Below are 21,177 nucleotides of genomic sequence, written 5' to 3'. Positions count from 1 at the left end.
CAAAACAGGGAGCGGAGGTGTTTGGCTGCGACAAGGTGTGAATGTCCACCCATAATTATTGAAAAGCGGGCAACAAGTAGGTTCGAATGCCCAACCATACTTCATCAAAAGCAGGAGTAGATGTGTTCGGCTACAAGAAGGTTTGAATATCTGACCGTAGTTTGTAAAAAGCGGGTAAGAAAAGGTTCGAATGCCCGAACATACACCATCAAAACAGGGAGCGGAGGCATTCTCACCCTTTCTCATCAGCTTTTTGCAAATTATGATCTGACATTCACACCTACTTGCAGTCTAACAGCTCTGCTCCCGCTTTTGATTCTGTTTGGTTGGATATTCGAACCTTTTCTTAACTGCTTTTTACAAACTTTGGTCAGACGTTCACACCTTCTTGCAGCCGAACACCTCCGCTTCCGTTTTTGATGGTGTATATTCGGGCATACGAACCTTTTCTTACCCGAGTTTTACAAACCAATGTCGTACTTTCACACCTTCTCTTAGCTGATCAACTCCGCTCCCTCTTTTGATTGTGTACAGTCGGGTATTTTAACCTTTTCTTACCCGCTTTTTACCAACTATGGTCGGATATTCACACCTTCTTACAGCGGAACACCTCCGCTCCCTCTTTTGATGGTGTATGTTCGGGCATTCGAACCTTTTCTTACCCGCCTTTTACAAACTATGGTCGGACATTCAAACCTTCTTGTAGCCGAACACATCCACTCCTGCTTTTGATGATGTATGGTTGGGCATTCGCACCTTTTCTTAACCATTTTTCAGTAATTATTGGTGGACATTCAGACCTTCTTGCAGCTGAACACCTCCACTCCCGCTTTTGATGGTGTATAGTCGGGCTTTCGAGCCTTTTCTTCCCCGTTTTTTTCAAATTATGGTTGGACATTCAGACCTTGCAGCCGAAAACCTCCGCTCGCTCTTTTGAGCATACATTTTCGGGCATTCGCACCTTGTCTTACCCGCTTTTTACAAACTTTAGTCAGAAATTCAAACCTTGCAGCTGAACCACCTCCGCTCCCTGTTTTGATCATGTATGGTCTGGCAATACTACCTTTTCTTACCCGTTTGTGAGTAATTATGGCTGGACATTCACACCTACTTGCAGCCGAACACCACTTCTCCCGCTTTTGATGATGTATGGTCCGGCATTCTAGTCTTTTCTAACACATTTTTCAGCAATTAAGGTTTGACATTCACACCTACTCACAGCCGAACACTTCCGCTCCCGCATTTGATGGTGTATATTCGGGCATTCTCACCCTTTCTGATCAGCTTTTTGCAAATTATGATCTGACATTTACACCTACTTGCAGTCGAACAGCTCTGCTCCCGCTTTTGATTATGTTTGGTTGGATATTCGAACCTTTTCTTAACTCCTTTTTAAAAACTTTGGTCGGATGTTCACACCTTCTTGCAGCCGAACACCTCCGCTTCCGCTTTTGATGGTATATATTCGGGCAATCGAACCTTTTCTTACCCGCTTTTTACAAACTATGGTCGGACATTCAAACCTTCTTGTAGCCGAACACATCCACTCCTGCTTTTGATTATGTATGGTTGGGCATTCGCACCTTTTCTTACCCATTTTTCAGTAATTATGGGTGGACATTCACACCTTCTTGCAGCTGAACACCTCCTCTCCTGCTTATGATCATGTGCGGTTTGATATTCTGAAATTTTCTTTCATGTTTTAAAGCAATTATTGATGGACATTCAAACCTTCTGGTAGCCGAACACATCCACTCCTGCTTTTGATGATGTATGGTTGGGCATTCTCACCCTTTTTTTACCCATTTTTCAGGAATTATGGGTGGACATTCAGACCTTCTTGCAGCTGAAAACCTCCGCTCCCTCTTTTGATCATACATTGTCGGGCATTCGCACCTTGTCTTACCCGCTTTTTACAAACTTTAGTCGGACATTCACACCTTCTTGCAGCTTAACCACCTCAGCTCCCTGTTTTAATCATGTATGGTCTGGCAATACTACCTTTTCTTACCCATTTGTGAGTAATTATGGCTGGACATTCACACCTACTTGCAGTTGAATAGCTCTGCTCCCGCTTTTGATTATGTTTGGTTGGATATTCGAACCTTTTCTTAACTGCTTTTTACAAACTTTGGTCATACGTTCACACCTTCTTGCAGCCGAACACCTCCGCTTCCGCTTTTGATGGTGTATATTCGGGCATACGAACCTTTTCTTACCCGAGTTTTACAAACCAATGTCGGACTTTCACACCTTCTCTTAGCTGAACAACTCCGCTCCCTCTTTTGATTGTGTACAGTCGGGTATTTTAACCTTTTCTTACCCGCTTTTTACCAACTATGGTCGGATATTCACACCTTCTTGCAGCGGAACACCTCCGCTCCCTCATTTGATGGTGTATGTTCGGGCATTCGAACCTTTTCTTACCCGCCTTTTACAAACTATGGTCGGACATTCAAACCTTCTTGTAGCCGAACACATCCACTCCTGCTTTTGATGATGTATGGTTGGGCATTCGCACCTTTTCTTAACCATTTTTCAGTAATTATTGGTGGACATTCAGACCTTCTTGCAGCTGAACACCTCCGCTCCCGCTTTTGATGGTGTATAGTCGGGCTTTCGAGCCTTTTCTTCCCCGTTTTTTTCAAATTATGGTTGGACATTCAGACCTTGCAGCCGAAAACCTCCGCTCGCTCTTTTGAGCATACATTTTCGGGCATTCGCACCTTGTCTTACCCGCTTTTTACAAACTTTAGTTAGAAATTCACACCTTGCAGCTGAACCACCTCCGCTCCCTGTTTTGATCATGTATGGTCTGGCAATACTACCTTTTCTTACCCGTTTGTGAGTAATTATGGCTGGACATTCACACCTACTTGCAGCCGAACACCACTTCTCCCGCTTTTGATGATGTATGGTCCGGCATTCTAGTCTTTTCTAACACATTTTTCAGCAATTATGGTTTGACATTCACACCTACTCACAGCCGAACACTTCCGCTCCCGCATTTGATGGTGTATATTCGGGCATTCTCACCCTTTCTGATCAGCTTTTTGCAAATTATGATCTGACATTCACTTGCAGTCGAACAGCTCTGCTCCCGCTTTTGATTATGTTTGGTTGGATATTCGAACCTTTTCTTAACTGCTTTTTAAAAACTTTGGTCGGATGTTCACACCTTCTTGCAGCCGAACACCTCCGCTTCCGCTTTTGATGGTATATATTCGGGCAATCAAACCTTTTCTTACCCGCTTTTTACAAACTATGGTTGGACATTCAAACCTTCTTGTAGCCGAACACATCCACTCCTGCTTTTGATGATGTATGGTTGGGCATTCGCACCTTTTCTTACCCATTTTTCAGTAATTATGGGTGGACATTCACACCTTCTTGCAGCTGAACACCTCCTCTCCTGCTTATGATCATGTGCGGTTTGATATACAGTCGGGTATTTTAACCTTTTCTTACTCGCTTTTTGCACAGATACTACACTTGATCTTAGCCAAAATGCCGAGAAGCGATAACTGTCCACTGGTTCACGTCCGAGGGCCCTTCCTGGCACAATGCGCACTTGTAGCGGTGTTCTTTTTATGGCCATAGGTGGCCAGAGTTTCACTTTGCACCTCCGCCCACCCGCTGCAATGAGCACTCCTCAGCCCTTTTAAATGGTATAACTTCGCACTCCCGCACGCTCCAGCAAGCACCATTCAAGCAACATCGGCACAGTCGCAACAAGTAAGGCGACTCTACTCAGAGAAGTCACTCTGCACAGTAACAAGATTTCTTTTGCACAGACAGAAAGGGCTTCACCCGCAAAGGTAAGGCCTGCCAAAAATAGAAACAACTCATTAGTGCTGCTCTCCACGGAAGTCTTTAGTAAAAGGCGAAAGACTTGTACGTTATGAAGAGAAACCAGAGTACGATTATCCGTCACTGCGGGAGCAGGGCATCAGGCTAGTTGGCATAGCCACCTTCCCCATGGTGAGCTTTGCTTGGTTGAGACGCTTGCTCCCCCCCCCCTTGCTCCTCGGCTGACCAAGTAGGAACAATCGGGCCCTATTCGATGGCTGCCTTGTCTTTTACTCTGTGTAAAAGACAAGGCAGCAACAAAAACACCACGGGAACACTGTATTGAGGCTTTGTTCTGACCGCTCATTCGGTGTCGCGTTTCTTTCAAGCACTTCTCCCGGTTAGACTGCACTCGGCTCGCTCCCAGAGCCGTGTTAAAGTCTACTTCGCATTCACTCTCTTTTCTCAGCAGACTCTTGGGATTTTATCTATAAAATGAATTCCTTCACTCAAACTATGTTAAAACTGCTTTGTCCTTCATATTTACCATGTCTAGAAAGATTTAAACAAAAAAAACAAAGTTGTACTTTGCAATAAAAGAAAGAGCAAATCTAAAGTTTCCGGAATCCGAGAATAAGCTTACTTTCATGAGTTCTTCACGATTTCGGATTTTGCTATAAAATGAATTCCTTCACTCAAACTAAATTAAAACTGCTAAACCGCTAATCTGTTACATGTAAGGCAGATGTCAAATTCACTGAAATAGGATCTAAGGTTATTCGGCCAATCGAGCTGTAGCAGCTTCGGTAAAAGAGTATTAGTTGAAGAGTTTGTGAATAAAGGTGTGCGCACACATAGTGAGCTGTAGGAAAATATGCAGGGAGCAATACCGGCTGGGGTATATGTTCTTGTATGTTGTCTGACTGTTTGATTTGAATGTGTTATGTAAGTCTCCTGTTGAATGTTACATGTTTGGGCTTTGACACGCTTCACTGTGGTTGTTAACTGTGTGGTGTGTCCTGAAATGTTATATGTTTGGGCTGTGTGACATGCTTAATGCTTGTCAGAAGCTACCCAATTATTCATATATAGCAACTGACAACATAAGAAGTCCGGACATACTTTGATAGTAGTTGTAGAAGTATCCTTATTGATAATAGATAAACTAATTCATAGTGATAGAACAGTAGATGAACAGGTGCCTGCACATGTCTCACGAAAATAAAATGGGTGTATGATTGCTGACGGCAGAGCAATACTGCCAAACTTATGAGTTCTTGATTCAGTGCCTTGACGTGTATACGCTGTTTCGCTGACTTGATTGTCACAAGAAACAAAGTGTGTTTGATAAGATCCGACCATTTTATTACGGGAGGATCAGTATGTATGGATTCTGATGTGACTGATAAACCCATTCGTATCTTAAGCATAATCTAATACGTGAGACAACGCCCTAGTACACAATCTTAAAAAAAAAAAGAGAGAGCAGTTTTGTGTCCCCACAGTCCATAATGTAGAAAAGAGAGAAAAAAGCCTTTCTGATTTGGTGTGTGTGCTCACAGTGCAGAGTGTAGAGAAAAGATAGCCGTTTTGGTGTCGCGGGTGTTGTGACTTACACATACACATTTCTGAATTGAGAAAATAAATTATTTTAGAGGAAGCACTAGAGTTTAGAACCCACATTTGTTGATAGGCATTCATTTATTTTTTCTTTTAATCAGTTTTAAAGTGAATACTAACTGAGAAATGAAAAAGGTGAAGAGTTTAGAAGATGGTTCAAGAGCAAAACTTGGTTTATGATCAGCCTAGTCTCTAAACAGAACAGCAAAGGGCTTCATCGAACATTTAAAAAAGATTCAGATTGTTAGAATATCCAGAATTTATAGGAATGGTGGTGATTACTCTTATTTTCTAGAATGGAAATAACTGCACCATATCTGTTTTATGAATTTAAGGGGCTTAAAAATTTTGTTCTCGTTTTTCTATGATTAACCGAATGTATGTGAGAGTCCAAACAGACAGAAGGGTTACGGCCGAGCGCTGGACCTTCCAAAAAAGATGAGACAGGCTGGAGCCGTGCCATACTAGTTAAGACCTGCCTGTGGATAACAGGTTCTTTAAACTCTCACACACAAAAACTCACACACATGTTCGCACACATACACCCATACACACACACATTCTTGAGCTTGCTGCAAGATTAAACCTTTGCATTAACTGACTCCAGCAACTCTGAGTCTCATTGAGAGAATTTTCTCAACAATTGGGTCCTCAAACCAGATCTCGACGTTTTTTCTGCCGTCCAGGGTCGGAGCTGAAACCGTGCACGGGGGAGTCCAGTACTCCTAATGAAAGACCCCCTGCTGAATTGCGGTAATTAGGGGCCAGTGTCCACTGAAAGGGGGAAAAAGTGACGAGATCGTATTTTTGAATCAATGGCCACAAGCCATTGGCAGTGCAGGCATCAACAATTATGGTGTTATTTCACCCATTAACACTTAAGGTACCTCATGCAGTGGCTGTGATATTGGTTACTTAACAAAATATCTTTACCAGACATCTCTCCTACATAACTGTTCTTCTTTCACAGCCACACCTTGTTGTCGAGAGATGTGCTACACTTAATCCATCCACACTGCTACCTACTCCACAGATGGAAAGCCTCATGATTGCATGTCAGAAATAACCATCAGTGTTTTACCCAGGCCAGACTTAACTGATATACGTTATGAAAATGCAGAAATAACTATATTTATTCGACAGGTCAAGCAAAAAACCCTGATGGCACAAATGCTACCGGATTTGCAGTAGTAACAGAAACTGAAGTTTTCTTAAAACAACCACAACCAAAAAATTACTCCGTTCAAGCAGTGGAATTGGTAGCTTTAACTGAAGCTTGTAAATTAAATAACAAAAAGGTTGTTAACGTTTACACTGACAGTCAGTATGCCTTCTCAACTGTACATGTGTTAACACAGCATTGGAAAAACAGGTATGTTGACATCCACAGCTAAATGTATAAACTACAAATATTTTAGCATTATTAGATGTTATTCAATTGCCATCTACAATAGACTCGTATGAATGACCGGAAGGAAAACCATACTGCCAAAGAATTTGTTTAAATATGCTGCAGTATTGAGCCATGGACCATGTCATGTCTCAACAGGAGGGATGGAAGCAATAATGAACAAGGTTTTTACAGCATATGGTTTTACTAATTATTGAAATATTTTTTTTAGAATAAATAAATTAATAGAGTTTTGTCTAGCAGGTCAAATATGTGCAAAATACAATCCACAGGGCAATCTAAGACCAAAACGAAGATAATTCCCTAAGCCAGTATATCTTTTTCAACATATTTGTTTGGATTTCATTATTTCATTATTGTGTAGATTTCATTGAACTAAATTAATGTTAAGGGAAACGATTCTGCTCAGTGACAACAGAGGTTTTTACCAAATGGACTGAAATATTTCCATGTGCACAAGCAGATGCACTCTCAGTAGCAAAAGCACGGGTAAAATAAATCATTTCTAGATTTGAAATTCCTGAAAAGATCTTCAGTGATAATTTGACCCACTTTGTAAACAATGTCATCTCACTGATGGCAAAGAACTTAAAATAGACCTTAGAAACCACTGTGCATATTATCCACAATCAGCAGGTTTCGTGGAGAGACACAATGGAGTAATGAAGTCAAGACTGAAAAAAATCATGGAAGAAATGGGAAATATTGGGTTTACTGTTTACCATCCTAAAAATGCATCCTCCAACTAGCACAAGATGAACTCCATTTGAGAAAAGGTATGGAAGACCATTTGTACTCCCACAGTCAAAACACAGTCATCAACTGACATGATGAAGAAAAAAAAGAAAAAGAGAAGAAACCTTAGCAGAATACAAATATTAACAAGTAGAAAGATCTCTTCTGTTTAGTCTGTTAACTATCACTATCTATTTGTATCTATTTGCTCAGCCTGTTACAACTCCAGACAAAGAGGTGTAGCCATTCTGATAAATAGAAGAGTAAATTTCACCGTAAACAACACAGTTATAGATCCAGAAGGTAGATTTCTAATAGTTAATTTATCTATTCAAAATATGAATTTATGCATTGCAAATATATATGGTCCAAATGTGGATGACCCCTCATTTTTTCACTCCTTTTTCACTTCACTCTCTATTCACTCAGATAACACACTCATCATAGGAGGGGACTTTAACATGGTATTAGACTCAGGAGTAGACAGACTCAATATTTCAGGAAGTCAGCGGAACTGGCAGTCCACGAATATTGATAAACAGTATATGAAAGATTTTGGTCTTTGTGATGCTTGGCACTCCCACCACCCCACTCTTAGAGAATACACCTTCTTCTCACCGGTACACCACTCATATTCAAGAATAGATTTTTTCTTAGTTAGCAGTTCCTTGATGAGGGATATTTCAGACACCAAAATCCACCCCATCACTATCAGTTATCACGCTCCAGTTTCTATCACACTGAAGAATAACAGAGTTACATCACCAGCTAGGAATTGGAGATTTAATACATCATTACTAAAAGACCCTGATTTTATTAATTATTTCAAAAGGGAATGGTCTGTATATTTAGAAAATAATGACCTGTCAGGAATGTCAGCTTGTACTCTCTGGGAAGCCGGAAAAGCAGTTATGAGAGGCAAAATAATCTCTTTTTCATCAAATAAGAAAAAGAGGGAAAGATCAAGGATATCAGATTTAGAACTCAGGATTAAATCATTAGAAATTGTCTACAGTACCCCCAAAGAGGATCACATACTGAATGAACTAAGAAAAGCTAAACTTGAATGAAACAAAATTATTGATAAACAAACACAGTTTCTGATACAAAGACTTCGCTTGGAGAACTTTGAGCACGGCAATAAATCTGGAAGGTTCCTAGCTAACCAACTAAAGAGAAACTCAAAAACTCAAAAGGAAATGTCACCCATGACCCCGATGTAATCAACAATGCTTTTAGCGACTTCTATAAAACCTTATATTCATCACAAAATGATCCATCAGACAGTAACATAGATCAGTTTATTAGTAATATCAACCTTCCAAAATTACAAACCGAACAGGCAATGGCTCTGGATTCACCTCTTTCAATAGGAGAACTCCATGAAGCCCTTCAACATATGCTTAGTAACAAAGCCCCGGGACCAGATGGTTTTCCAGCAGAGTTCTACAAAGAATTTTGGACTGTTTTGCCACCTGCATTTCACAAAATGGTATTACAAGTTAAGCAGAATGGCAGATTATCCCCACACATGAACTCTGCTAACATTATCTTGCTACAGAAACCAGGAAAAGACCCCATACTTCCATCCAGCTACCGCCCAATATCTCTAATAAATGCAGACCTCACAATAATTTGTAAAGCCCTTGCCAAAAGAATGGAAAAAATAACTCCACTTATAATACATCCTGACCAGACAGGTTTTATAAAGGGTAGACACTCATCCACTAACACTCGCAGGCTAATTATTCTCATAGACTATTCTGCCATCAACAACCTGGAAACCACAATAGTCTCTCTAGATGCAGAAAAAGCATTTGATCGAGTGAAATGGAAATTTTTATTCGCAGCATTAAACAAATTTGGGTTTGGGTCACACTTCATCAACTGGATAAGGATATTATATAGCTCCCCAAATGCGTGTGTCAGGACAAATGATCAAACTTCTCCAAGCTCCAGTCTGCAGAGAGGTACAAGACAGGGTTGCCCACTTTCTCCCTCACTTTTTGCTATTTTCGTCGAACCTTTAGCAGCTGCTATCAGACAAGATAGAAATATTAAAGGCATCCAACCCCAAAATATTGAGCATAACATAAGTCTTTATGCTGATGATGTTTTACTTTTCCTTCAGAACTTTTCCTTCAGAACTTTCCTTCAATTGGTCTAAGACCACAGTTCTGCCCATTAACTGTAGAGTCCAGAATATACCTGTGATCACTTTACAGTCAGGAAATATTAAATATTTAGGCATAAACATTTCCTCCAGGCTCTCAGAGCTAACAAAGCTAAATTATGTGCAATTATTAAAGAGAGTAGAGGACGATCTCTCTCGTTGGAAGTCCTTACCTATATCACTTATGGGGAGAGTTACAACCATTAAAATGATGATACTGCTAAGTTAATTATTTGTTCTCAATGATCCCCACAAAACCATCTGCTACTTGGTTTAAGTCACTAGATTCATGCACCTCCAAATTTCTGTGGAAAAACAAACCACCACGTATTAGTTTAAAAACCCTACAGAAGACCAAGGACAGTGGTGGATTAAATTTACCTAATTTTCAGCACTATTCCTTAGCCAATAGGTTACAGTATATATCAAAATGGTTTAAACATAGCCCAATAGATGAACCATGGATAAATATTGAACAAGCATTGTGTGATAATCTGGAAGTCTCTGACTTGCCACTTATTAGTCAAAACGTAAAAAATCACAAATGTTTCAAAAGCATTAACATCAGCACCTCTCTGACAGCCTGGTGGGAATTTCTTAAAATAACAAAGTCCTCACTTGTCCCGTGTAAGCTTACACCCATCTGGAACAATCCTGACATACTGCAAAACAAAAAAATGCTAAACTTTACTTTGTGGAAGATCAAAGGAATCAAACATCTGGAACACATAATCCAAAATGGAAATTTTATTTCATTTGATGAGCTCATATCACAACATGAGATAAGCAGCAATAAATTCCTAGAATATCAACAACTTAAGTCTATAATAACAAAGAAATATATCCTCCACCAACCAGACTTACAACTCCCGACTAGGGCAGCAGAATTTCTAAGCATCTGCACCCCAAAACTACTATCAAAAATATATAAATTATTGTCTAAGATAGATGACACAATGTCTCTTCCATCCTCAATGGGAGGCAGATTTATCCATCAGTTCTAGTCATAGCTTCTGGCCAAAAATATGTTTGAACACCTTCAGAATGACTCGAAATCCTAATTTACAGCTCATACAATACAAAATCCTTCATAGAACACACTATACAGGACAAAGGATGTTCAGGATGGGTCTAACACACTCAAACATCTGCTCACATTGCACAGATAACACACCTGATGATTATGCACACGCTTTGTGGTATTGTGCGCCTGTCCAGAAGTTCTGGCTTGAAGTCTGTGAGGACCTATCAACATGGCTAAAGTGTAGCATCCCTGCATGCCCCACACTGTGCATACTGGGTGACTTAGACAACATCAACATGGAAATTAACTCAGCACACATGGTTCTCACAGGGTTATGTATCGCAAAGAAAACTATTCTCATGAACTGGAAAGCGAAGAACAATCTGTGTATTAACCAGTTTAGAAATTTTCTTTTAGATTATATTAGCATGGAAACAATGTCTGCCTCCTCAAAACATCAATTGGCTGAATTTCATTCTCTCTGGTCCCCTCTGATTAGCTTTATCACATAGTGGTGGTGGTGGGTTGCTGTCCCGTCGTTCTGGGCAGTTGGGTGTGTGCTGGGGGGGCTGTGTGGCTTCGGGCGTCTGGTGATCTCTCGGGTCGTGGGGACCGGGTTGGTCATTGCTGGGGGGGATTTTGTGTCGGGCTTGGAGGGCAGTTTTGGGGGCTTGCGGGTGGGGCTGTCTTGCGGTGTGGGGCGGGGTCCCTTAGGGGCCTTGGGGTGGTGGCTGCTGGCTCTATGCCGGGTGGCCGGGCCGCTCTGGCATGGGTGGTGGTGCTGGGCCATGGCCCTGGTGGCTGGGCGCTGCCTTGCGCCCGGGGGTGGGCCCTGCCTGTGCCTGGGGGGAATGGGTTGCCATGGACGCGCCACAGTATGGGTGGGTTGGTGCAGGTCCTGGTGCCGGGATTGTTGCTCTGGGACCTCCAAGGTGTACGCAGATGGTTGTTTTTTTTTCAGGGTGTTGGGGCGTGCGGTGGGTGTTGGGGCGTGCGGTGAGGTGGGGGGGTGCTTTTCCCCTGTTGGGGGGGGGCTGGGGGGGCCTGGGTGATGGTGGGTCTCAGGCCCGGGCTGCTGCGACTGGTGTGACCGGGTGGTTTGTTTGTTTGTTTTTGTTGTTGTTTGTTTGTTTTTTGTAGAGGTCCTCCGGGGTGCGGTTGGGTTGAGTGGGGTGGGGCGGGATGGGTACCTTCTGGGGGTACAGTAGCTCCCGGAATATGGTCGCTGAAGGCCCCGAGCCTGGTGGATATCAGGCCCTCCTTCCCTGTGTTGGCTCCCAGGTAGCGGGGATGCCTATTGCAGCCAGTCCCTGGCTGCCCTCTTTGGGGGAGAGTAGCTCCCCCGGTGTATATCCCCATACCCCTCTCCCTTCTGGCTCCTGTACAAAGCACACACTCACACATGAAGGGTTTTCGGGGCGTGTGTGTTTGGTGGGGTGTAGTGGATGGGGTCACGTAGGTGGTCCCCTTTGGTTGCACTCTGCAGTTCTCCGCCCCTGTTTTAATTACACCTTAGACATTACTACTTATCAAACACACTCACACACACACATTAGGTCTTGGGGGGTGGTTACACTCTTTGGGTATGTAGGCTGCCCAGAGGGCCGCGCTCCCAGTTCTACAAGTTTGGCTGCCCCTCAATTTTAATTGCTCACTATTAGAAAATATTGAAGAGCCAGAAGGGTGAGGGGAGGGGTCTTCTTCGCATACCCCTGCTTCCTGGTTGCTGCTCGGGGCGGGAGGGGCCAAGAGGATTAATTAATTGTTCTGCTGGTTCGGGGTCTGTAGTGGCTGGGGGGCTGCTGGCCCCCTGGTGTGCCCGCTGCACTACACCCCAGCGGAGTCGAGGGAGGGAGGACGTGTGGATGTATGGGACGTGAAAGTGTGTGTGGTAATGATTGGGCCTGGATCTGGGACTTGCTGTCGCCTGGCCTTGCTTCTCCCCGCTGCTCGCGACTTCACCCACCTCTTGGCACGTCTTGACTTCCAGGGCACTTGGCCAGGGGCGCTGGGGCAGGCGCTGACCCACTGTGTGGCTGTCTGGGGCGCTTGGCCCTCCTGGGTATTGGGTGGTCTCTGCTGGGTGGGTTGGGGGCGCTCGGGCTCCTGGGGCCCGGGTCCAGTGCACGGCCCATGTCTGGGCGACTGGGGCCTGGCGGGGTCGGTGGGCTTTTGCCCCTGGCTCCCGGAGGGCCTCTGTCCTATGCTTATGGGGGCTCTTTCCGGGGACTTCCTCTGCAGTCTTCTGGGTGGATGCGTGGTTGCCCCTGCGGTGGGCTTCCTGGGTTCTGTGCTCTGTGGGACTCGGTGCACTCGGAATGAGTCAGAATCCCTGGCCGATTTAATAGACCTTGCGAGGCGGTTGGACAACCGCGTGCGAAAGAGACGCCGAGAGTGTGACCGGAGCTGCATCGCTTCTGCCTGTACCCCGTTGTTTGGTTCTGCCTCTGGCCAACAGGTGGAGGTGTCCACTCCAGCAGGTGCTCACACTCCTGTTGTCCTGCCCCCTCCTGAACCCATGCAGCTTGGACGGGCCAGAATGACTCCGACTGAGCGTCAACGAAGACTTCAGGCGAGGCTGTGTTTTTATTGCGGCCAACCCGGACACGTTCGAGAGAACTGCCCCAATCTGCCAAAAGCCTAGGCTCACCTGAGGAGGGGGGGACCCAGGTGAGCCAAGATTAAGGTTTTTTCCCTTCCACACGTACTCAGTTGTCGGCCGTTTTGTTTTGTGACTCTAAGGAGGTGGCTATAAACCCGTTTGTGGATTCTGGGGCAGATGAGAATTTTATTGCCGCAGATTTTGTTAAACTACATAATATTCCTGTTGTGTCACTTACAGCACCTCGTAAGGTAAATGCTCTAGACGGTAGGTTGTTGTCTGTAATTTCTAACCAGACTGTACTTTTATCTCTACTTATCTCTGGTAACCACCATGAGCTTATCAGTTTTTTTATTATGCCTGCTCCTCATACTCCTGTGGTTTTAGGTCTCCCCTGGCAGCACAATCCCAACATTGACTGGACAGAGAGCACAATCCTTAGCTGGAGTGTAGCATGCCACAATAATTGTCTTAGATCTGCTGTTCCAGCCTTGAATCCTCCTGCCATAGTTCCTCCCGTCTCTCCTGATCTTTCTGGGGTTCCTCCTTGTTATCATAACTTGGCTGAGGTATTTAGCAAACATCAAGCTCTCTCTCTCCCACCACACCATCCCTATGACTGCCACATAGACTTACTGCCTGGGTCCCCTCTCCCCTCCAGCCGCCTTTACAACCTCTCCCGTCCCGAGAGAGAGACTATGGAGAGGTACGTACAGGAGTCATTGGCAGCAGGTATCATTCACCCCTCTTCTTCCCCTGTAGGTGCTGGGGTTTTTTTTGTGTCTAAGAAAGACAAGACCTTGCGCCCCTGCATTGACTATCGTGGTCTGAACGCTATCACTGTCAAGAATAAATATCCCCTGCCACTACTGGATTCAGCTTTTCACTCCCTTCATCAAGCCACTGTCTTCTCCAAACTAGATCTTCGGAATGCATACCATCTTGTCCGTATTCGTGAGGGGGATGAGTGGAAAACGGCGTTCAACACTCCTCTTGGCCATTTTGAGTACTTGGTCATGCCTTTTTGGTTAACTAATGCACCGGCACTTTTTCAATCCTTAGTTAATGATGTACTCCGTGACATGCTCAACCGTTTTGTTTTTGTTTATCTGGACGACATTTTAGTTTTTTCTAGCACACTGGAGGAACATAGCAAGCATGTCAGATTAGTTCTCCAAAGATTGCTTGAGAACAGATTATTTGTCAAGGCTGAGAAATGCGAGTTTCATGTCCAGTCAGTCTCTTTTTTGGGCTTTGTCATTGAAAGAGGTCAGATTCGCTGTGATCCAGCCAAGGTAAGGGCGGTGGTTGAGTGGCCAGTACCTGAGAACCGCAAGCAACTTCAGCGTTTCCTTGGTTTTGCAAATTTTTACTGGCGCTTTATTAGGAATTTTAGTAAGGTGGCTGCTCCACTCACCCAACTTACCTCCACCTCCAGCCCTTTTACCTGGACCTCTGAAGCTGCCCAGGCATTTTCAAGACATAGGGAGCTGTTTTCCTCTGCGCCTGTTCTCATCCACCTTGATACCTCTAAGCAGTTCGTAGTGGAGGTGGATGCCTCTGACAGTGGTGTGGGAGCAGTGCTTTCGCAGATCTCACAACAGAAGTTGCATCCGTGTGCTTATTTTTCTCGCCGACTGTCTCCAGCTGAGCGCAACTATGATGTGGGTAACCGGGAGCTTTTAGCAGTCGTTCTGGCATTAGAGGAGTGGAGACACTGGCTGGAGGGAGCAGAAATTCCATTTGTGGTTTCGACGGACCATAAGAACTTGGCCTACCTTCAGCAAGCCAAACGTCTCAATTCTCGACAGGCCAGATGGGCACTTTTTTTAGGCAGATTTAATTTTACTCTCTCTTATAGACCTGGTTCCCGTAATTTAAAGCCTGATGCCCTTTCCCGTCAGACAGAGAGACAGCCATTGACTGATCCCTCGGAGCCTTTGCTCCCTCCAAGCTGTTTTGTGGGAGCGGTCCATTGGGAGGTTGAGCAGCAGGTTAAGAGGGCCCTTTCCCGTTGTCCCCGTCCAGAGATCGGACCACTTAACTCTTTGTTCGTTCCCGAGAACGTTAGGTCTCAGGTGCTGCAGTGGGGGCACTCCTCCAGATTGGCCTGCCATCCTGGGGCTGCACGCACACTTGAGCTCATTCGACAGCGGTTCTGGTGGCCCACGCTGGTCCGTGACACCAATCAGTTTGTGGCAGCCTGCTCTGTCTGTGCCCGAGGGAAGGCCTCGCACCAACTGGCTTGCTGAACCCTCTCCATATTCCCTCAAGGCCGTGGTCTCACATCGCTGTGGATTTTGTCTCTGGTCTACCTCCTTCTGCAGGTAACTCTGTCATCCTTACTATTGTCGATCGTTTTTCTAAGGCTGTGCATTTTGTACCACTATCGAAGCTCCCTTCTGCTCTGGAGACTGCTGAGCTCTTGGTTCATCATGTTTTTTGTCTCCATGGTATCTCCATGGACATCGTTTCTGATCGGGGCCCCAGTTTTCTTCCCAGGTTTGGCGAGCGTTCTGTGGCGCATTGGGGGCGAGGGTTAGTCTATCGTCTGGGTACCATCCTCAGTCGAACGGCCAGACAGAACGGGCCAACCAGGACCTGGAGGCCGCTTTAAGATGTGTGTGTGCACGTAACCCATCCTCCTGGAGTGTTCAGCTACCGTGGGTGGAGTATGCTCATAACAGTCTCTCCACATCTGCTACTGGTATGTCGCCATTCATGGTAATGTATGGTTTTCAACCCTCTTTGTTCCCTTCCCAGGAGGATGATGTGTCCGTCCCTTCTGTTCAGGAACACTTGCGACGAGTTCGCAGAGTGTCGGCGTTCGCCCGCTCCTAATTATCAGCCTGGGCAGATGGTGTGGTTATCCACCACGGACCTGCCTTTGCAGGTAGATTCCCGTAAGCTGTCCCCTCGTTTCATTGGTCCTTTTCCAGTGGTCAGAATCATTAATCCCTCGGCTGTGCGCCTTAAGCTCCCAGACTCCCTTAAGGTACACCCCACGTTTCATGTGTCCCTCTTAAAGCCAGTCACCTCTTGTGCACTTGGTCCTCCAGCTGAACCTCCTCCTCCCCCCCTGGTCGTGGATGGCCATCCTGCTTACTCAGTTAATCAGATTCTGAATGTCAGACGTCGTGACAGGGGTTTCCAGTATTTGGTTGACTGGGAGGGTTATGGGCCGGAGGAGCGTTCTTGGGTTCCACGTCGATTTATTCTGGACCATGCCCTCATCACCGACTTCTACAGAACCCACCCTAACAAGCCTGGTGGGCCGCCTAAAGGCGGTCGTCGGAGGGGGGGGTACTGTCACAGCCACAGCTGTTCCATCCTCCCTTGATTGCCCCGTTAGTTTAAATACCTGGTCTTCTCCGCCTTTCTTTGCTCGTGTGTTAATGTATTTGTTATGCCTGTTTGGTTCACGACCTGGATCCTGAACCTTGGTGTTTTGTGGATTATTTTCAGTTCTTGGATTACCTTGGTTTTTTGTTCCGGTTCTGCAGGCCGACTTCCCTGCTCACCAGGCCAGGTTTTTCCTCTGTGTGAGATTTTCTGTTAACCAATAAACTTTTGTTTGAACTAAGAGTTCTTGTTCTCCTGACTCTGTGACCGCACCGGGGCCCACACTTCATTACGGTGTGACACCGGGTTTAGATGGGCTTCCTGCAGAATTCTAACTGACCTTTTGGGACCTTTTATCATCAGACATTTTAGATGTTTTTAAAGATTTTAAAAAACTCGACCGACTGCCTGACAGTTTTAGAGTGGGAATAGTGACTCTACTTTATAAAAAAAATGATAAGACTGAACTAAAGAATTGGAGGCCCATCACACTTTTAAACTTTGACTGTATACTTTTTAGCAAGGTTTTAGCGACACAGATGTCCTCTGTTTTAGAGGAGGTAATTCACCCAGACCAGGCTTGTGCAATCTCAGGGAGACAACTCACCGACAGCCTCGTACTGATTTGAGACATCATTGATTACGCTAGAGACAGAAACACCCGGCTTGTCATCTTAAATTTAGACTTTGAAAAAGCTTTTGATCGGGTCTCGCATCAATATCTCTTTCAGGTGTTGCAGCCATCGAATAGGGCCCGATTGTTCCTACTTGGTCAGCCGAGGAGCAAGGGGGGGGGGGAGCAAGCGTCTCGACCAAGCAAAGCTCACCATGGGGAAGATGGCTATGCCAATTAGCCTGATGCCCTGCTCCCGCAGTGATGGATAATCGTACTGTGGTTTCTCTTCATAACGTACAAGTCTTTCGCCTTTTACTAAAGACTAAAGACTTCCGAGCAGCACTAATGAGTTGTTTCTATTTTTGGCAGGCTATACCTTTGCAGGTGAAGCCCTTTCTGTGTGTGCAAAAGAAATATTGTTCCTGTGCAGAGTGACTTCTCTGAGTAGAGTCGCCTTACTTGTTGCGACTGTGCCGATGTTCGAAACTGGAGTGCAAAGTTGTTGCTTGAATTGTGCTCGTTGGAGTGTGCGGGAGTGCAAAGTTATACCATTTAAAAGGGTGGGCAGAGGTGCAAAGTGACACTCTGGCCACCTATGGCCATAAAAAGAACACCGCTACAAGTGCGCATTGTGCCAGGAAGGGCCCTCGGACGTGAACCAGTGGACAGTTATCGCTTCTCTGCCTTTTGGCTAAGATCAAGTGTAGTATCTGCTCTTATCAGTTTTATATCTGATATGTCCTCTATATGAGGACTACATATTAAATGGATTTTTAGCAATAGGAGTTGAAAAAGGAGCTTGCTCCGATCACTCCAAGCATCGACCGGGTACTGCAGTGCCGCTGGGAACGGTGCGCTCTTCTCTGCTCTTGTGAAAAAGCAAACAGCGGTGCAGGATGGAAGTTTCAGGAAGCCCAAGATGAAACTTTCTTTTAGTCCGCTGAGAAAAGAGAGTGAATGCGAAGTAGACTTTAACACGGCTCTGGGAGCGAGCCGAGTGCGGGCTAACCGGGAGAATTGCTTGAAAGAAACGCGACACCGAATGAGCGGTCAGAACAAAGCCTCAATACGGTGTTCCCGTGGTTTTTTTGTTGCTGCCTTGTCTTTTGCACAGAGTAAAAGACAAGGCAGCCATCATATAGGGCCCGATTGTTCCTACTTGGTCAGCCGAGGAGCAAGCGTCTCAACCAAGCAAAGCTCACCATGGGGAAGGTGGCTATGCCAACTAGCCTGATGCCCTGCTCCCGCAGAGCAGATATTCGTTCACTGGTTTCTCTTCATAACGTACAAGTCTTTCGCCTTTTACTAAAGACTTCCGTGGAGAGCAGCACTAATCAGTTTCTGTCTGTGCAAAACAAATCTTGTTGCTGTGCAGAGTGACTTCTCTGAATAGAGTCGCCTTACTTGTTGCGACTGTGCCGATGTTCGAAGCTGGAGTGCAAAGTTGTTGCACCAGCGAGCACCATTCAAGCAACAAAGGGCTTCACCCGCAAAGGTAAAGCCTGCCAAAAATATGATCATAAGTGGGAGAGGTGTTCAGCTGCAAGAAGGTGTGAATGTCCACCCATAATTACTGAAAAATTGGTAAAAAAAAGGTGCGAATGCCCAACCATACATCATCAAAAGCAGAAGTGGATGTGTTCGGCTACAAGAAGGTGTGAACGTCCAACCAAAGTTTGTAAAAAGCAGTTAAGAAAAGGTTCGAATATCCAACCAAACATAATCAAAAGCGGGAGCAGAGCTGTTCGACTGCAAGTAGGTGTGAATGTCAGATCATAATTTGCAAAAAGCTGATCAGGAAGGTTGAGAATGCCCAACTATACACCATCAAATGTGGGAGCGGAGGTGTGAATCTCCGACCATAATTGCTGAAAAATGTGTTAGAAAAGGTATGAATGCCAGTCTATACATCATCAAAAGTGAGAGAGGTGGTGTTCGGCTGCAAGTAGTTTTGAATGTCCAGCCATAATTACTCACAAACAGGTAAGAAAAGGTAGTATTGCCAGACCATACATGATCAAAACAGGGAGCGGAGGTGGTTCAGCTGCAAGAAGGTGTGAATGTCCGACTAAAGTTCAAATATATTAACAAAAGCGGGAGGAGAGGTCTTCGGATGAGAGTGGTTGAGAATTTCCAACCATAATCTATAAAATGCGGTGAAAAAAAAGGTGTGAATGTCCCATAGAACACTAAAAGGTGGAGCGGAAGTGTTCGGCTGCAAGAAGGTGTGAATGTCCGACTATATTTGGTGAAAAGCAGGTGAAGCGAGGTCTGAATGCCAAAACTTACATCATCAAAAGCGAGATCAGAGGTGTTTGGCTGCAAGAAGGCCATAGTTTGCCAAAAGCGGGTAAGGTGCGAATGACCAACTAAATATCAACAAAAGTGGGGGCGGAGGTCTTCGGATGCAAGTGGGTGTGAATATCCCACCATACAAGTATGGTGGAGAGGAAGCTGTGAAAGGCCGACCATAGTAAAAAGCGGGTGAGAGAAAGTGCGAATGTCCAACCATACATGATCAAAACAGGGAGCGGAGGTGTTTGGCTGCGACAAGGTGTGAATGTCCACCCATAATTAATGAAAAGCGGGCAACAATTAGGTTCGAATGCCCAACCATACATCATCAAAAGCAGGAGTGGATGTGTTCGGCTACAAGAAGGTTTGAATGTCCAACCATAGTTTGTAAAAAGCGGGTAAGAAAAGGTTTGAATGGCCGAACATACACCATCAAAAGAGGGAGCGGAGGTGATCCGCTGTAAGAAGGTGTGAATGTCCATCAATAATTGCTAGAAAACATGAAAGAAAATTTTCGAATATCAATATCAATAATATCATAAGCGGGAAAGGAGGTGTTCAGCTGTGTGAATGTCCACCCATAATTACTGAAAAATGGGTAAGAAAAGGTGCAAATGCCCAAACATACATCATCAAAAGAGGGAGCGGAGGTGTTCGGCTGCACGAAGGTGTGAACGTCCGACCATAATTGCTGAAAAATGTGTTAGAAAAGACTAGAATGCCGGACCATACATAATCAAAAGCGGGAGAAGTGGTGTTCTACTGCAAGTAGGTGTGAATGTCCAGCCATAATTACTCACAAACGGGTAAGAAAAGGTTGTATTGCCAGACCATACATGATCAAAACAGGGAGCGGAGATGGTTCAGCTGCAGGGTGTGAATTTCTGACTAAAGTTTGTAAAAAGCGGGTAAGACAAGGTGTGAATGCCCGACAATGTATGATAAAAAGAGGTAGCGGAGGTTTTCGGCTGCAAGGTCTGAATGTCCAACCATAATTTGTAAAAACCGGGGAAGAAAAGGCTCGAAAGCCCGACTATACACCATCAAAAGTGGGAGCGGAGGTGTTCAGCTGCAAGAAGGTCTGAATGTCCACCAATAATTACTGAAAAATGGTTAAGAAAAGGTGCGAATGCCCAACCATACATCATCAAAAGCAGGAGTGGATGTGTTCGGCTACAAGAAGGTTTGAATGTCCGACCATAGTTTTTAAAAGGCAGGTAAGAAAAGGTTCGAATGCCTGAACATACACCATCAAAAGAGGGAGCGGAGGTGTTCCGCTGTAAGGTGTGAATGTCCGACCATAGTTGGTAAAAAGCGGGTAAGAAAAGGTTAAAATACCCGACTGTACACAATCAAAAGAGGGAGCGGAGTTGTTCAGCTAAGAGAAGGTGTGAAAGTCCGATCATGGTTTGTAAAAAGCAGGTAAGAAAATGTTCCAATGCCCGAATATACACCATCACGGAAGAGGAGGTGTTCGGCTGCAAGAAGGTGTGAACGTCCGACCAAAGTTTGTAAAAAGCAGTTAAGAAAAGGTTAGAATATCTAACCAAACATAATCATAAGCGGGAGC

At 44.9% G+C, this 21,177-nt stretch overlaps 3 non-coding genes and 2 pseudogenes across 3 annotated transcripts; 3 read left to right on the top strand and 2 right to left on the bottom strand.

Moving 5' to 3' along the window:
- Window positions 1-3,438: 3,438 nt before the first annotated feature.
- On the bottom strand, window positions 3,439-3,522 carry LOC140267805 (U2 spliceosomal RNA; annotated as a pseudogene).
- Window positions 3,523-3,807: 285 nt separating this feature from the next.
- Window positions 3,808-3,921, bottom strand: LOC140267811 (U5 spliceosomal RNA). The gene has a single exon (XR_011907350.1). It is a non-coding gene; the product is annotated as a U5 spliceosomal RNA (small nuclear RNA).
- A 13,662-nt stretch (window positions 3,922-17,583) lies between these two features.
- On the top strand, window positions 17,584-17,699 carry LOC140267965 (U5 spliceosomal RNA). The gene has a single exon (XR_011907490.1). It is a non-coding gene; the product is annotated as a U5 spliceosomal RNA (small nuclear RNA).
- Window positions 17,700-17,983: 284 nt separating this feature from the next.
- On the top strand, window positions 17,984-18,174 carry LOC140267735 (U2 spliceosomal RNA). The gene has a single exon (XR_011907323.1). It is a non-coding gene; the product is annotated as a U2 spliceosomal RNA (small nuclear RNA).
- Window positions 18,175-18,575: 401 nt separating this feature from the next.
- Window positions 18,576-18,702, top strand: LOC140267958 (U5 spliceosomal RNA; annotated as a pseudogene).
- Window positions 18,703-21,177: the final 2,475 nt, after the last annotated feature.

This window comes from Leuresthes tenuis, unplaced genomic scaffold, assembly GCF_036924035.1.
Source record: "Leuresthes tenuis unplaced genomic scaffold, fLeuTen1.0.hap1 SCAF_13, whole genome shotgun sequence".
Taxonomy (NCBI): domain Eukaryota; kingdom Metazoa; phylum Chordata; class Actinopteri; order Atheriniformes; family Atherinopsidae; genus Leuresthes; species Leuresthes tenuis.
The sequence above is the reverse complement of the archived record's forward strand: the minus strand, read 5'-3'. Positions and strand labels throughout refer to the sequence as shown.